The 15,969-nt window shown below is 38.6% G+C and overlaps 1 protein-coding gene across 1 annotated transcript in view; it reads left to right on the plus strand.

The window, feature by feature from the left end:
- Positions 1-15,969, plus strand: part of LOC136875005 (U11/U12 small nuclear ribonucleoprotein 48 kDa protein) — a 152,824-nt gene that overhangs the window by 812 nt on the left and 136,043 nt on the right. The gene's annotated exons all lie outside the window — the stretch shown is intronic.

The raw sequence follows: 15,969 nt of genomic DNA on the forward strand, positions 1-15,969 counted from the left end.
TCCTACATTAGGCATGTGTGTTAGACCTATTTAGTGACAAATTTAGGCACCTGGATGACACCTGTCATTCAGTGTTTAAATTAAATTTCATGAATAATAATGGCCTAATGATATGCCTGACTCTTCGGCCGAATGGTCAGCATTGAGGCCTTCGGTTCAGAGGGTCCTGGGTTTGATTCCTGGCTAGTTCATGGATTTTAATTGCGTCTGATTAATTCTTCTGGCTTGGGGATTGGCTGTTTGTATTTTTCGCAACACGCTCCTCTTCATGTTCAGACAACATACCACACTACCAACTACCACAGAAACACACAATATTGATTGCATCCGTCCACATAGGGTTGGCTTCAGGAAGGGCATCCAGCCGTAAAATTGGGCAGAAATCCACATGTGTGACACAGTTCACTCCTGCGACCCCTTAGTTGTAGGAAAAGCAGTAGAAGGAAAATATAATTATGTAAGTACCAGTACTGGTAACGGAAATGCTGTTTTATGAGTACCGGTAACATATTAAGTTAATTTTAGTTCAAATTATTTGTTAAAAAAAGCTTAATTAGTCATAATTGATCTGCATTTAGGGCTGTCACCACCAAGCTCGATAGCTGCAGTCGCTTAAGTGCGGCCAGTATCCAGTATTGCAAGTAATCAGCTTCATTTTCCGTATCAAATTTTAATCACAGAGACTTACAATAATTGAAACTTTTCCCACCTTTTTGATACTTTTTATTTGCTTTTTAGGAAATTAATTAATTATAAACAGTACATGTTTCGTTCTTATTTATGAACATCTTCAGCTGTTGTATAGCTTAGATGAATCACTTGAGTTTTTGAGTACATTATTTTTAAGTTGGCTAGGAATGGGAAGGAAGCATCCGTGGCCTTAATTAAGGTATAGCCCCAGCATTTGCCTGGTGTGAAAATGGGAAACCATGGAAAACCATCTTCATTGCTGCCGACAGTGGGGTTCGAACCTACTATCTCCCAACCTGGAAGGAGTGAAAGAAGTGAACATTCAACAATATTAAGAACAGGGTCAAGGAGTCATACATTTTAAAAAACCTTTCAACTGGAAGACAAACAGATATTTTTAGTGTAACAGAGTTGAAACATTTAACAACAACTATTCAAATGAATAGATATAGTTTTTTAAGGCCAACTATGTATTCATCCTGTCTCATTTCACTAACCCATTAACCACCACATTGTTTTAATTGTTTTGATTCAATTTATATTCAAATAGTTTTTAAGAGGAACAAGGTACTTAAAAATAATGTACTCAAAAACTCAGCGATTCGCCTAAGCTATACAACAGCTGAAGATGTTCTCAAATAAGAACGAAACATGTACTGTTTATAATTAATTAATTTGCTAAAAAGCAAAAAAAATATTAAAAAGGTGGAAAATTTTCAATTATTGTAAGTCTCTGTACTGGATACTGGCCGCACTTTAGCGACTGCAGCTATCGAGGTCGGTCAAATGTCATTCATTCCATGCCATGTTTCTCCTTACTCCCAAGTCTTCCCAGGCCAGAGTTTGCAACATTTTCATAACACTACTCTTTTGTTGGAAATCACACAGAACAAATTGTGCTGCTTTCCTTTGGATCTTTTCCAGTTCTTGTATAATCCCTATGTGGGTTTCATACATTGGAACCATAATCTAATTGGGGTCTTATCAGAGACTGATATGCCCTCTTCTTTACATCCTTACTACAATCCTTTCATTACCATGTGAAGAGATCTCTAACCTTTCTTTATAACCTAGTTTATGTTATTACCCCAGTGGAGATTTTTCTATATATTAACACCTAAGTAGTTACAGTGATCCCCGTTAGGTATTATCACCCATACAGCGTGATTTGTGGGAAACTGTAGCTATTGGCTGTGAGGCAAGTGCCATCACTGCAAGGAGGAGTGTGCACTTGGTACAAACAATGAGACATGGCGGTAACTCCATCTCCAAGGCCACATTGATACGATATAGCCTGTATATATAATATGGTTTGTGGTGTGGGTTACTGTTGCCACAATCTAGCTCCTGAATCATGAGCAATGGCTGAATGATTTAGTAAGTGATCCTGAGAGGTGGTGGTGGTGGTGATTATTGTTTTAAGAGGAAGTACAACTAGGCAACCATCCTCTATATAACACTAATCAGATTTAAAAATGGAAGGGATCCGATACTTCGAAAAATGAAGATATCGGCCAAAGGAAGACAAGGGCCACGAAGGGCGTGAAAATGAAAGACTCCCTAGCCCTCGCAAACCTAATAGCGTCGGGGTCGGAAAAGAACAAGAGGTGACCAAGGGAGGTCGGATAGGATAGATGAAAGTGAGGAGCCTGACACAAGTAAGTGGAAGCAATGTCAGGACTCAGCTAAGGGCCCCGTGGTCGCCAACCCACGCTCCAAAGTTCAGAGCCCCTGGGGCCCCTTTTAGTCGCCTCTTACGACAGGCAGGGGATACCGTGGGTGTTATTCTACCGCCCCCACCCACAGGGGGAAAGTGATCCTGAGAGTCAAGATACCAGTTGCTATGGAATAGGAGTGGGCATCATGGACATATTCTGAGTCATGTCCCTTCTTGTGCTCAGGAGGCTAGGACTATACAATCCACCAGCTGTCCCTAACCTGTTAGAGGAGAGATTCTCATTGGGACCCGGTATGTGTAAGTAGGGTAACATCCTGCTTTACAGAATTTCTAATGAATAGGCTATGCTAAGAATGTTTTAAGCAAGCCTTGGACTTGGTAGTAACAGAGTCCCACTCCCATTTAACAGGCGAGGGACTCCTTGGAAACAACTTGATGAACAAAATGGAATTTGATAGGGAGCTATCAATATTAATGGGGCTTACGGAAAAAAGAATGTAGCTGGCAGAGACAGCAGAGAGGATGTGTTTGGATAGCAGATAAAAGATAACAGTGTTCTTAACAGGTGTTAAAAAAGGGAAGGGCAGGATGTGGAGTAGGACTGTTCATCAGGAATACTATTGCATGCAATATAGTTTCTGTTAGGCATGTAAATGAGTGAATGATGTGTGTAGATTTAGCAGTTTGAGGAAATAGGATAAGAATTGTCTCAGTCTATTCACCAGATGAGGGTGCAGATGAGGATGAAATTGAGAAATTTTACCCGGCACTGAGTGAGATCATAGTCTGGGTCAACAGCAAAGATAGGATTCTACTAATAGACTATTTCAGTGCAAGAGTTTGAAATAGAACTGTAGGATATTAGAAGGTGATGGGAAAATGTGAGGAAGATAATGGAAGCTAATAAGAATGGGAAGTGTTTACTGGATTTCAGTGCTAGTATGGTATTTGCAGCTATGAATATATTCATTAAGTATAAGGCTATTGACTGCCACACCGGGGAGGGTAGGGGCACCAGATCCATAATAGATTATATCATAGCCAACTTTGAATTCAGGAAATATGTTAGGAATGTGCGGACATTCCAGGGATTTTTTGTGATGCAGATCGCTACCTGATCTGTAATGAACTAAGTATCTCCAGGCCTAGGATAGATAAAATGATATCTGTCTGTAGACGAATAAGGATAGAAAAATCTTCAGGATGAGATGAACTAAGTATCTCTAGGCCTAGGCTAGATAAAATGAAATCTGTCTGTAGACGAATAAGGGTAGAAAAATCTCCAGGACGATGATATTAGAAGTACATGGATATGATTACTGAAAAGTTCCAATAAGCAGGTTCAGGTTATAGAAAGAGAATGGGAGGATATAAAGATGGGGAAAAAGCGAACATCTTTGTGGAATGATTATTTGAGACAGTTTGTAAACGTAAAGAGGAAGTCGGATCATAAATGGCTCCAAACAAGGACTGATGCAGACAAGGGACTGTACATAGATGAAAGAAACTGAGCAAAACAAATAATATTGTTGAATCGAAGAAGTCATGGGAAGAGTTTGTAATAACCTGAAAAAGCTTGGACAAACATCAGGGAAACCTTTCTGGTCAGTTATAAGTAGAGCCCGGATTATATGTAATATAAAAATGAGAAATATGTACATAAATATGTAGCTAAAATTGACAAAATATGTAGTTAAATATGTAATAAATATAAAATATGCTACAGTATTTAATATCTAAGCTTTATTTGTTGTATTCTTGTACACAGAAAAGGAAAGAAAATTATTCAACCTCTAATTTTCATTTGGAGGCGCAATTAATAACTAATTATTTTTCCAAATTTTCTGCGGTCATCAAATGCCTTCTGTCTCTTAGGATGTTCTTGTATGCAGAAAAAGACCTTTCAACTTCACATGAAGTCACTGGCACGTATTTCAAATGAGGAGTGATATTTGAAGCTATGTTCTCCTTCTCAGGAAGCTTCACAGACTCACTGTTAAGTACTTGGCATACATTTGAAAACATTTTTTATCCTGGGTTCTTTTCTACATCATTGAATTTTACTGAACCACACTCACTGATTGCTCCCGGCACAGCACTCAATTTACTGATTGCATCTTCCATTATAGACATAGATTCATAGAAGGGCAGTCCAGAAGATTCTAGCTTTGTAATGCTGTTCAGAATCCAACTAAAATGGCTTATGATGTATACAGTCAATGAAGCCACCTTCAAGTCTTGAGAGGCATTCACGCACAGACGCTGCATTTTCAGGAAGAAATGTTTCCACCACTGACTTCAATGCTTCAAAATTTTCATTAAAGATGTTCACAGTTTCAATCCACATTCCCCATCTGGTGATCACAGGCTGTGGAGGTAAAGACACATTTAGTAACAATATTTCTTGTAGCACAGCACGCTGTAAGAAGATTTGTGGAAAACTTTCCTTGTTGCTGATACTTAACCATTCACTTCAGGCAATGCTCTTTATGATCTCAGCTACTCGATTTAATCCATGTGACAAACGTGAAGTGGACTGTATTGAAGAAAAACACAGACAACGCAACTGCAGCTTTTAGCATATACAATCCAGCATCTGAGTAGAGTAACAATGCATTTTTTTCGTTAATCCCTAACTCTTTAAGTCCGTTGTTGATGAATCACGAAACTGTAGCATGATTTATCTGTTGCAGTGGTTTCCAGTAAATTAAATAAGACTTACACGGAGCCTCTGGATCCAATTTACTTACTAGAAGATTTGCAATAAAATGACCCAAGGCATCAGTCGACTCGTCAGCAGCAATCCCATGTATGAATCGCCAAGTTCAGCTCTAAATGCCTCCATCATGTCAATGTAGCAGGAGTTCAAATCGTTTTTCCGAGGTGTTGATTCATCCGGGCCGGGCTGAGTGGCTCAGACGGTTAAGGCGCTGGCCTTCTAACCCCAACTTGGCAGGTTCGATCCTGGCCCAGTCCGGTGGTATTTGAAGGTGCTCAAATACGACAGCCCCGTGTCGGTAGATTTACTGGCACGTAAAAGAACTTCTGCGGGACTAAATTCCGGCACCTCGCCGTCTCCGAAGACTGTAAAAGTAGTTAGTGGGACGTAAAGCAAATAGCATTATTATTATTGATTCATCCGGAATATTGAAGTAGCAATATTTGCGTAGGAATCCTTGAATCTTCAGCACTCTAAGTTTATACCATGGTATGTTTGTAGCAACCATTGTCATGCAAAAATCTTTATTAAATTCACTGATAGACTAAGAAGGTGCCGGCTTGTTTCTTCAGAGGAGCACATTTTTTTTATTTCTCACATGAAGGTCAGTTTTTAAATGGTGTTCTAATTGTGACTTCATGGAGCACCCAATACATTTGTCACACACTCTGCATAGCTCGATTTTACCATCACTTGTAAAGGCTTCATTAATCAAAATCAACTTTGACACTAATTTGGATGCGACTGGTGCCATAGCGATTTACCAACTGTGACTCAGAATATGGTTCGAGCAAGTGTTTTCTTTCACGGGTTGTTTTTGCCAAACGGTCATCCCACCCACAGGGTAACTTTCACTTTGTGTCTTTCTCCGTAATAGCAGCAACATGCCATTGACCCACCCTTCACACTGTACCGTTACTTCATCAACATAGCTAAGGGATGCGATTCTCTGACAGAATATTTCAAAATTATTTTTAGATGTTAGAGACATGCAGGCTTTTTGAACTATTTTCAAATGTTTTAAATCAATGTAAAATTTCATGAAGAAAGAATTGTTTTTTTTTTCAAATGTGCAATATCCTTCAAAATATTTAAAATATGTAATATTTATCAAAACATTTATTATGCATCAAAATATGTAGAAATATGTAACTTTGAACTTTTGGAATAATGGTCATTTTAGTGTGATTTGCTGACATTTTAGTTTTTCTTGTAGCTACATATATGAGAACAGAATATGTAATTACATATAATCCAGGCTCTAGTAATAAGGAACCTTAGGAATGGAGGGGAAAAAAGAAATCAATGTGTTTTGGGTAAATCAGGTAAACTCACAGTAGATCCCAGGCAATCACTGGACAGGTGGAAGGAATATTTTGAAAATATTCTCAATGTAAAAGGAAATGTTTCTATTGACATTGCGAACAACCAAGCTCATGGGGAGGAGTAAATTACGCTCAAGGAAGTGGAAATATGATAATAAACTCTATTGACATAACACAGCCAGAATAGATTAAATTAGACCTGAAATAATGAAATATAGTAGGAAAGCAGGGATGAAATGGCTTCATACAGTAATAAAATTAGCATGGAATGTGAATAAGGTACCTTCTGATTAGACAAAAGCAGTAATTGCACCTATCTGTAATCAAGGGAACAGGCAGGATTGCAACAACTATAGAGATATCTCATTGATCAGGATACCAGGCAAGGTGTTCACTGGCATCTTGGAAAGGAGGGCGCGATCAGTGGTTGAGAGTGAGTTGCATGAAAGCCAGTGTGGTTTCAGACTACAGAGGGACTGTCAGGATCAGATTTTCAGTATGTGACAGGTAATTGAAAAATTCTACAAGAGGAATAGAGAGCTATGTTTATATTTTGTACATGTAGAGAAGGCATTGTATGACAGAGTAATGTGGGAAAAAATGTTAGCCTTACTAGGGGATTATGGGATTAAGGGGAGATGTCAGTAGGGAAGAAACCTAAGGAAATTGAATGTCAACTTGGAAATACAAAAGTGGAACAGGTGGTTCATTTCAAGTATTTAGGATGTGTATTTTTCTGGGGTAGTAGTATAGTAAGTGAGATTGAATCAAGTTGCAATAAAGCTAATGCAGAGAGATTGCAGTTGCAATCAACAGTATTCTGTAAGAAGGAAGTCAGCTCCCGGACAAAACTATCTTTACACCGGCCTGTTTCCTGACCAACTTTTTGAAAGCTGGGTGGACTCAGGTTTCTTATTCATAAGTTAGAAGTAACAGATATGAAAGTAGCGAGAATGATCACCGATACAAGCAGGTGGGAACAATGACAGGAGGTACGATACTTTGAATGTGATGATAAAGGCTAAATTAGGAATGAACTTGATTGATGAAGCTGTACCACCAGCTTAGGTGGTGGGGTCATATGAGGCGCCTAGTTCCAAAAGTCGACATCTGACATTTTTTACGAAAAATAGATTTTGCTGAGTTCTTATCCTTCTTCGAGAGACGCATAAAATGAATGACGTAAGACGTTCCAGAACTAGATATTTGTGGTTAAAATTCAGTACTGATATTTGACTTTATTTCCAAAACTCGACATCTGCTTCATCAAGTTATTTCCATAATCCGACATTTGCAGTTCGTTCCGAAATCCGACATTTTCTATATGGAAGTTCATGTAACTTCCAAAATGTGTTCCAAAACTCGACATTTATATTTATAGACAGTGTATTCCCGCGCACTTTTGACGATTGTAGAAATTAACAATGTTCGCATTAATTAACTTCATTCTAAGTGTTCCCACCAAGCTTGTTCTAATGTGACAATGCGCTGCTTTTACGCAGTATTCGTTATCTCGATAGTTGAGTCGCCTGTTGACTTCTGATTTACTCAGTGCTGCTCTCGAAGACAATGGAAAATTCATTAAGAGTGTCACCTGCTGTACCTGGTCGTGGGAAGAAATGTTCCCGTGACCCCGAAAACTGGACTAAGAACAAGAAAAAAAGGGAAAGGTGAGCATCTTCTAACTTGTTTAGCAATAATTCGTACATATTCATTACATTAAAATGTGTTCGTGGAGGAGAATCTAGAGAGATGTTCCCTTTTCAGATACGCTGCTTCACAGCCCCCAAAAGTACCAGTATGCAGTCACAAGGTGGGAGCATTTCAGTGCCAGACACTGACAACAAGGGACATCAAACATATTCTACAGCATGCTGAAGAAGCTTATCCAGGACGCATTTATAATCAAGTATACAGTAGCAGCACTTCCAAGGAGAACTGTGAGTAATGGCACTAATAAGAATAAGAACATTTCAACAAAGTATTTTGTGAAGAGGGCAACAAAACAACCCGGTAAGCAACCTGTTGTACCTGTCTGCAGGGCGACTTTTCTAGGAATCTTGCAGTTATCAAAAGACAGGGTAGGCCTGGCTTGTAAGCGTCACTTTGAAACTGGTCTTCCACCTATAGACAAACGAGGAGGAGATACTCATAGCAAACACAGTGAAAATAAAAGGCTAGCAATGAAAATGTTCATTGAGAAATTAACTGTTGTTAGTGAATTACATTATTGTAGAGGACAAGTGAAAGGTCGCCAGTACTTGTCAAGTGAGCTGAACATTAGTAAATTGTGGAGAAGTTACAACCAGTCAGTATCAGCCGAGCTACGAGTTAAGGCACCTTACTTTAGACATTATTTCTGTCGGACATATAATATTGGATTTGGCACTCCAGCCAGTGATGCTTGCTCAAAATGCTTGTTGCTGAAAGCTAAGATTAGTAACTGTAACATTCCTCATGAAAAGAATATCATCATAACCGAGTTAAGAGTACATAAATTAAGGGCACAAGCATTTTATGATGTTCTACGTAATCAAAAAATAATGAACTGATACTAAGTTTTGACTGCCAAAAAAATTACCTTTACCAAAATTACCAGACCAAGCCACATATTATTCCAGACAATTGTATATGTACAATTTTACAATCTGTGTAGGAATATCGCATGAGTGTCAAACTATACAAAACACTTTTATATACTAGTGGCTGGAATCATGTCATCCGAAAGGATCTAACGAAATAGCTTCCTGTGTTTATGACAGACTTAATCATCTTGATCTTACTGATATCATAAAAGTTTATCTGGTTTCTGATGGCTGCGGGGGTGAAAATAAAAATAATATCATGATTGGAATGGTTTCCTATTGGCTATTTAATGATTCCCCCGCACAAGTTAAGGAAGTGGAAATAGTATTTCCCGTTGTAGGCCACTCCTTCATACCGCCAGACAGAATCTTTGGGAGAATTGAAAAGGAGATTAGAGTAAGGGACACTATTGTACAACCAGAGACCAACACTAATATCTTCATGCAGTTTGGCACGGTGAAAACGTTAGGTGTTGATTGTCCGGTGTATGACTGGAAAAGCAGCGTGCAATCATTCTTTAAAGCACCAGGGTCATGGCATTTTAAAATTCAATCTTGCAAGAGATTTGTATTTCGGAGAGGAAAATCCTCTACTCTTCTTTGTCGAGAGCAAAATTATAAGAGTGACTTAACTGACTTCAAACGGATTACTAAAAAGGGAAAGACAGTAACTTTCGATAAAATTCAGTTGCCTCTTGGTGTAGCCGTCAAAGAAGAAAAGATGAATGACGTGAACAAATTGCTGACACTTCACTACGGGGAAGGGTGGAAAAACAATGCAGAACTTCAATATTACAAGGAGTGCATGGATCAAGAAAACGTGGTGGAAGGTGACGTGACAGACGACCTCGTTTGTGAACCCCGGGAAGTGGATAACGACTTAAGAATCTAATCCATGTGACGAACTGCTGATTGTATTTTATTATGTTATTATGTTTATATAACAGTTTGTAACAAACATCAGGTAAAATATATTGAATTTTTATGTTACAATGAACTTTAACAGTTTTTTCGTTTTTCCCAAAAAATTGAAAAAATGCAGATGTCGACTTTCGGAACTAGGTGCCTCATGAGGCAAATGGGGAAGGATATTACTTACGAGGATAATCGGCTCAGCCGTAGATGGTAAAAGAAGTAGAGGGACGAGTAGATGATGGTTAGACTCATTTTCTAATGATTTTAAGATAACGTATTGAACTAAACAAGGCCACAGAGCTAGTTACAAATAGAGGATTGTGGCAGCATTTAGGAAATTCACAGTGGCTTGCAGGCTGAAAGGCATAATAGTCTGTAAGCTGGGCTGAGTGGCTCAGATGGTTGAAGTGCTGGCCTTCTGACCCCAACTTGGCAGGTTCGATCCTGGCTCAGTCTGGTGGTATTTGAAGGTTCTCAAATACATCAGCCTTGTGTCTGTAGATTTACTGGCATGTAAATGCAGTTCTGTGGGATTGAATTCCGGCATCTAGTCGTCTCCAAAAACCGTAAAAGTAGTTAGTGGGGTATAAAGAGAAAATAACATTATTATTATTATTATTATTATTATTATTGTTATTGTTATTATTATTATTATTAACAGTCTGTAATGAAGATGTATGTATGATACGATATATACATCTCATAACAGAACATCAGATCTGTCTACTCCAGTAATTCTGGTGGAAGATATCTCTAAAATTACATCAGTTTTACTGCAGATGAGCAAATGAACAGATATTTCTTACTTTCTTTATGCCAGTGGTTTAACGTTGCACTAACGCATGGAAGAGTTTTGGCGATGCAAGGATGGGGAAGGCCTAGGATTTAGCAAGTAGTGGCCATGGCCTTGATTAAGGTGCAACTGGGTGTGAAAAATGGGAAAACACAGAAAACCATCTTCAGGGTTGCAAACCTAACTGCATGGCCAATTTGCTGGCTACAGCGATTTCTTCTTTGCAGCATACTTTTGCAATGCATGGACTGAAAGCTTTCTATTTACGTTTTGTAATGCAGATAATATCCAGGATTTCACATAAAGACTAACAATTTTGTTATTGACTTGTAATCACTGAAACAAGCTTTTTAATCATACCTTTACCAAGTTCAATAGACGCAGTCGCTTAAGTGCGGCCAGTATTCTGGATATAGTGGGTTCGAACCCCACTTTTGACAGCTCTGAAGATGGTTTTCCGTGAATTCCCATTTTCACACCAAACAAGTGCCCTTTTCTGTCCCATCGTCACCATAAGACTTATCTTTATTGATGCGACGTAAAACAACTTGTAAAACAAGAAAACAAAAAAAGTCATACCTTTACAGTTTGAAATGGTTTCAGGTCCAGGTGTTCATTTCAAATTCAGTTATTTTTAACCATTTCTTTGTTGGAAGAATCAGCCATTCTTTAATCAGTTGCCAGTCATAAATCTCTCATGGAAATATGGACTGTTCTAGGGAGCCAAGAGTGGGGGAAACTGATTTTCATGTAAATTCAGTGTACCCTACAAGATATTTCAGTGCAATAGCAGTGATGTCTTAGCTGATAACATCCTAAATTGAACTGTAGATTTCTTTTCTTTGCTGCTTATGTCTTTAATTAATACTCATTGGAGGTTTGATGATAATTATTCTTCTTCTTGTTTCATTTCGGCCAACTAAGGACCACGTCATTTCAACTGTTTCCTTTGAGCTTTAATGTTGGTCCAGTATTCCTTCATTCATAGATGGTGCTGCATAAAAAATAACCCTCCTTTTCTGCATCACGTTGGTTATTTTCTCCACATGCGAGTACAACTCCTGGTTGGGCCGTCTCCTAAACTTGCCATTGTCTTTAACTGGACCTTAGATTTTCCTAAAAATCTTCCTTACCTTAGCCTCCAATTTCTCCATCATGCCTGTTGTTTTCATGGTGAAACATTCCGCTGCATATAGAGTCTCTGGCCGGATGACAGTGCAATAGTGTTTGATTTTTGCACTCAGAGATAGATCTTTTGTTATAGACACTCTTAGTCGGATGGTAAGCCATTTCAATTTGATTCATGCGTGATGCAATGACTTCTTTTTCAGACATGTTAGGTTCTATTCATTCACTAAGATAACTTACGTTTTTCAATCCGCTTGACTTTTCCGTGAGTCCCTTCTAACTCACTTGGTGCCAGTTTGATGTTTGTAATGAATTTCGTTTTATCAAAGGAGATCTGGAGGCCCGCCTTTGCAGCCTTGTGTTTGAAGCTGGTTGATCTGCTTTGTGGCCACATCCAAGAAATCAGTGAAACACTTCAAGATCGTCTGCAAATGCTAGACAGTCAATTGAAAGGTTCTTGTTCTTGTGGCCTAGTCTGACTTTGCTTTTGACTCCATAATTAATTTCTATGTGGCATTCAGGGATCACTTTCTCAAGAACCCAGTTGAATAACAGAGGTGAGAGACCATCTCCCTGCCTAACTCATGTCCATATTTCAAAGGCATCTGAAGTCTCTCCTCTGAACTTCACTTTTGAGATGGTGTTGATGAGAGTCTGTTGGATGATCACTCTTGTTTTACCGTCCAAGCCAAATTCCTTTAAGATCTGAATTAAGGTAGTTCTGTCAATTGAATTATAGACCTTCTTAAAGTGGATGAGCATTACAACGAAAGGCTTGCTCCTTAGTTGAAGCAACTAGTTTAGCAAACAAATGAATCTGCAAATTGTCAAAAAATTAGGAGAGCTGAAAGAAGTTGTGATTACTTGCATCAAATCAATGTTTATATTTAATGATTGGTTTTGTGTGTTAGCCATACAGAATGAGCTGCAGATGTGAGACTTTGTCAGAGGGTAGACATTATATAAATATAATAAAATCTAGACCAAAAACTTCAGAACTACAGATTCCCTAGTTTGTCACTTTCGCTAGTTTGCCATAGTGGGGGCGATATGAAAGGACAGATTTCAGATTCATAATCTTCTCCACAGATGACCGTCCTTTCTTGAAACCACCTTGGTAATCACCCAGCTCTGGATTTAGCTGTTCTTCTGCCCTGATTTCAAGAGCTTTCAAGAGAATTGTGTAGGTTATGAGTAGGAGGGAGATTTAAAGTTAAAAACTTCATTATTGTTCCGTATTGAATAGAGAAATAAGATGTACAATATTATAGGTTAGGATCCACCTTTCAATACTCCGTAATAAGATGGTAAAAAGTAGTTACAACCTGTTTAATGGGACCGGTTTCAACACATTTTAAGTGTCATCATCAGCCAATTTGCGAAGATCTTAAAACAACTAGCACATTGAATACAGGAAAAAAATTAACATTGTATCATAACGTAGCAATTCAGTAAATGTTCAAAACACAATAATCACAGTCAAGAGAGTAAACAGAACATCACTATCTTGCGCCGAAAACAAATATAGCTGAAGTTCATAAGCAGGTCAAATATTCGCTTATGTAAAGTCGTTGCTAGGCAGGTCTTGTAGGCATTTGTTTCTCCGGCCGAAGAGCAAAAGGTGACGTGAATGAAGTCCTAGGAAAACAGTGTAGGATTTAATTTCGTCAAATTTCAAAGTGGATATATAGGTTTTATAAAATAATTTAAAACGTTAAAAAAGAATAAAGCCAAATAAAAAAAAAAATATATTTAAAAAATAGGAAGAAATAATGAAAGAAATACGAGGTTCAACTCGAAACAACTTGCCGTAGTAATTGATAAAGAAATGATAAATAGAGAAAGGGGGGGACGTTAATTAGAGGGTGGTGATGGTGGTGGTGGTGGTGGTGGTGGTGGTGGTGGTTATTGTTATTAGAGGAAATACAATTGGGCAACAATCCTTAATATAATACTAATTCGAAGAAAAAAGAAAAAGAACCGACACTTTGAAAAATGAAGATATCGGTTAAAGGAAGACAAGGGCCACGAAGGGCGTGAAAATGAAAGACTCCCTAGCCCTCGCAAACCTAATAGCATCGGGGTCGGAAAAGAACAAGAATTGACCAAGGGAGGTCGGACAGGATAGATGAAAGTGAGGAGCCTTGTTCCTTTCCGACCCCGACGCTATTAGTTTTCCGAGGGCTAGGGAGTCTTTCATTTTCACGCCCTTCGTGGCCCTTGTCTTCCTTTGGCTGATATCTTCATTTTTCGAAGTATCGGATCCCTTCCATTTTTTCTTTCCTTCCCATCCTCCATCCCCCAGGGGCTCTGAACTTCAGAGCGTGGGTTGGCGACCACGGGGCCCTTAGCTGAGTCCTGGCATTGCTTCCACTTACTTGTGCCAGGCTCCTCACTTTCATCTATCCTGTCCGACCTCCCTTGGTCAATTCTTGTTCTTTTCCGACCCCGATGCTATTAGGTTTGCGAGGGCTAGGGAGTCTTTCATTTTCACGCCCTTCGTGGCCCTTGTCTTCCTTTAACCGATATCTTCATTTTTCGAAGTGTCGGTTCTTTTTCTTTTTTCTTCGAATTAGTATTATATTAAGGATTGTTGCCCAATTGTATTTCCTCTAATAACAATAACCACCACCACCACCACCACCACCACCACCATCACCACCCTCTAATTAACGTCCCCCCTTTCTCTATTTATCATTTCTTTATCAATTACTACGGCAAGTTGTTTCGAGTTGAACCTCGTATTTCTTTCATTATTTCTTCCTATTTTTTAAATATATATTTTTTTTTTTATTTGGCTTTATTCTTTTTTAACGTTTTAAATTATTTTATAAAACCTATATATCCACTTTGAAATTTGACGAAATTAAATCCTACACTGTTTTCCTAGGACTTCATTCACGTCACCTTTTGCTCTTCGGCCGGAGAAACAAATGCCTACAAGACCTGCCTAGCAACGACTTTACATAAGCGAATATTTGACCTGCTTATGAACTTCAGCTATATTTGTTTTCGGCGCAAGATAGTGATGTTCTGTTTACTCTCTTGACTGTGATTATTGTGTTTTGAACATTTACTGAATTGCTACGTTATGATACAATGTTAATTTTTTGCCTGTATTCAATGTGCTAGTTGTTTTAAGATCTTCGCAAATTGGCTGATGATGACACTTAAAATGTGTTGAAACCGGTCCCATTAAACAGGTTGTAACTACTTTTTACCATCTTATTACGGAGTATTGAAAGGTGGATCCTAACCTATAATATTGTACATCTTAGGAGGGAGATGCCGTGATAGTTGTTAACATCCGACTTGCCACCTATCTTGTGAAATGGGTGGATTAGGGCAGATGTCCACTCAATTAGAAATCTTTCGGTATGCCAGATTTCATGTATGATGTCCGTTAATTTCTCCACTGCATTGTCACTAGCAAACTTCCACATTTCATCTATTATCGAATCTTACGGCGCTTTATTGTTCTTCAAGGATTGTATAATCTGTCTGATTTCGTCTTTGGTGGGTGGGGCTGAATCTGGGTGGACTTGTGTTTTTATCTTTAAATAGTTCTGGATATTGGGGCCTCATAGTTAAGAAGGGATTCAAAGTATTTCACAAAGACCCGCCAGTTTTCCTTGTCGTTATGGGTTCGTTTTCCATTGGAATCTCTGAACTGTAGACTCGGTGGGTCATATTTCCTCAAGTTGCTTTTGAATGTTTTATAAAAGTCATGTGTATTGTTCTTCTTGAAATCCTGCTCATTTTGAGTCAGCTGGTGTTTGTCAAAAGCACGTTTAACGCTGTGGATGGTTCTTGCTGCACACTTTCTCTCATTCAAGAAATTTGTCCATATGACTTGGCTCTTTAGCAAGTTCCATTTCTGCCAGGCGAACTGTCTTTGTCTTATCGCTGCATTGCATTCACTGTTCCACCAAGTATGCTTCATGGGCTTAGTAAGCTGAATCGTCTCTTTAGCTGTTCCGACCTGGGCCTCGCACAGTTGTTCCCAGTTCTCTGCATCCACCGATTATAGTTTCTGTGTGAACTCGTGGTTAGATTATAGTTTTTCTGTTTCAAATCTTTCAGTCTTTTTGGCTTGAACTCTCCTTGTGTTTCTCAGGAGTAGTTGATTTTTATCA

The sequence above is a fragment of the Anabrus simplex genome, chromosome 5 (genome assembly GCF_040414725.1).
Source record: "Anabrus simplex isolate iqAnaSimp1 chromosome 5, ASM4041472v1, whole genome shotgun sequence".
NCBI classification, from domain to species: Eukaryota; Metazoa; Arthropoda; class Insecta; order Orthoptera; family Tettigoniidae; genus Anabrus; species Anabrus simplex.